At 41.7% G+C, this 2,183-nt stretch overlaps 1 long non-coding RNA gene across 1 annotated transcript; it reads left to right on the forward strand.

Annotated features, from left to right (window-relative positions):
* Positions 1-765: 765 nt before the first annotated feature.
* LOC116726788 (uncharacterized) lies at positions 766-1,610 on the forward strand. The gene is made up of 2 exons (XR_004340659.1): positions 766-1,343; positions 1,550-1,610. It is a non-coding gene; the product is annotated as an uncharacterized LOC116726788 (long non-coding RNA).
* Positions 1,611-2,183: the final 573 nt, after the last annotated feature.

Raw genomic sequence — 2,183 nt, forward strand, 5'->3', positions numbered from 1 at the left:
TGCCCATTGATGTGGTTTTCCAGCACGCTCTGTCAAATGGCCCAGTTGTAGACCATCATGAGTTTGTCTCCCGCCTCAAACATGACCTCTCTGTGGCTGCCCGCATTGCTCAACAAAACAGTTCATCTGAACAAGCCCACCAAGCAATGTACTACAACCGCAAAGCTAAAGGTTCTCCTCTCGATGTGGGTGACAGAGTTTTGGTTGCTAATCGTGGTGAGCGAGGGAAGAGGAAAATTGCAGACAAATGGGAATCAACAGTATACGAAGTGGTGTCTGTGAAGCCTGATATAAATGTGTATTGCATCAAAGATCCTGTCACATCAAGGACAAAGGTTCTCCACAGAAATCTTCTACTTCCTGTCAACTTTCTCACTGCTGCTGCCGTTTCTGCTGTTGCAGACCATTCCTCTTGCCCTTCCACAGCGGGAAGTGGACTCTCTGACCCTATTGTGCCTGATGAAGTACAGGACAATGAAACTAAAACTGTGAACTGGCTTTTGCAAATGGAGGACAATAGTTGTATGGATGAAGTTGTAAATCACCCTGACTGTGCTTCTGACATTCCAGTACGTGGTTCCTCAGTGGACATTGTGTGTCCTACCTCAAGTGATGTGACCAAGGATTTGCCTGAACCTGATCTCCCTGGACCTGTTGCACTGTCAGACTCTCCTGAACCAGTTTCCAACCTTACAACTGCAGCTGTCCTCTCTGAGCCCATTCAGCATGATCTTTCAGCTGAACATGGTACTGATACAAAACTGGACTTGCCTGCGACTGATGTTGTTTGCACTCAGCCGTCTCGGCTTTGCACTAGGTCGGGTAGGCCTGTTAAGCCTCCAGCCAGACTTATATGTGAAATGAATGAACAGGTTGTGGATGATTCAATGTCAACTGTGGACTCTCTGTTTTCCTTTGTAAGGACCATGTTTGCAGGGTAGATTTGTGTTGTTTCAAAGTTTTTTTGTTTTGTTTTTTTTTCCTCAGTGACTGCTTTGTAGAGCAATGGTTGTATGTCAAAAGGTGTAAATGGCATCTTTTGGGTCTGTGTTGGTAAGAGTAATGGCCGCACTTTTGCTAACATTATTCCTCATGGATAGTTTTGAACTGATGTGACTACTATGTGCTCTTTTTATTGCACTTTTATTTTAGTGCTGTGTGTACTTGTTTGATACAACCCCATTTTAGCAGAATTTACAGGGGGTGTATGTAACATAGTTAAAATGGTTCAGGTTAAATCCTGCTAAAATGCACCATCTGCTGGTAAAACGGGGTATTGCATTCACCCTAGAAAGAGCGGGGTATTATGGGTAATCCTCAGAGCCATGAGGATCACTGTCGAGGTAACGTGTCTCTGCGATGTGATGAAGAAATATTATTTATAAAATATGTTTATGGTTTTCGTTTTTGCATATTATTGAAATATGTTTAGTCCATGTTATGTTAGCTTTGCTATTATATTGTTTTTGTTGCGTTATAGAAATGTTTAGTTCGTGAGAAAGTGTGGCGGGAATTTCCCACACATTAACATTATGGCTCCTCCTTGCAGGAGTTTCTTTCATGCCAGAGACTGACTTTACCTCGGTGCCCATGTGTGAAATGCAGGTATGTTTTACTAAATCTCTGTAGCAGATGGCTAATATAAGGCAATTTTATATTAATAGTTTTGTATAGATATGGTTAATGTTTTTGCATTGTTCCAAGATGCAGTTCGTATAAGCTAAAATATAAAAATGGCATCTAGTAAATTAAATGTCAGCATTTTATTTTATTTTTCAGAGCATTTTAATTAATTGTGTTACTTTCTTTAAAAAGGACACTCACTGGTTGTTCCGTTGATGCAAACCAAATCCACTATACGATCACTGTAATTTTCAATTATTTTATTTTGGTTACTGTATTATGGGTAATCCTCAGAGCCATGAGGATCACTGTCGAGGAGTTTCTTTCATGCCAGAGACTGACTTTACCTCGGTGCCCATGTGTGAAATGCAGGTATGAAATAAAGAAAACAACTGATGCCAGATTGAGCTCCTAGTCCTTCATTTCTGCACCAAGAAGCCACCAGATCCACGTAGGCCACACTAAGGAGCCCCGTGGCGGTTGAAGAAAAATCCACAAAAAAGCCACACCGGGCTATCCACCTTATTCCTGCGAGGCTTACTGGGGAAACGATTGTGGGT

Source organism: Xiphophorus hellerii, chromosome 10, assembly GCF_003331165.1.
Source record: "Xiphophorus hellerii strain 12219 chromosome 10, Xiphophorus_hellerii-4.1, whole genome shotgun sequence".
Classification (NCBI taxonomy): Eukaryota; Metazoa; Chordata; class Actinopteri; order Cyprinodontiformes; family Poeciliidae; genus Xiphophorus; species Xiphophorus hellerii.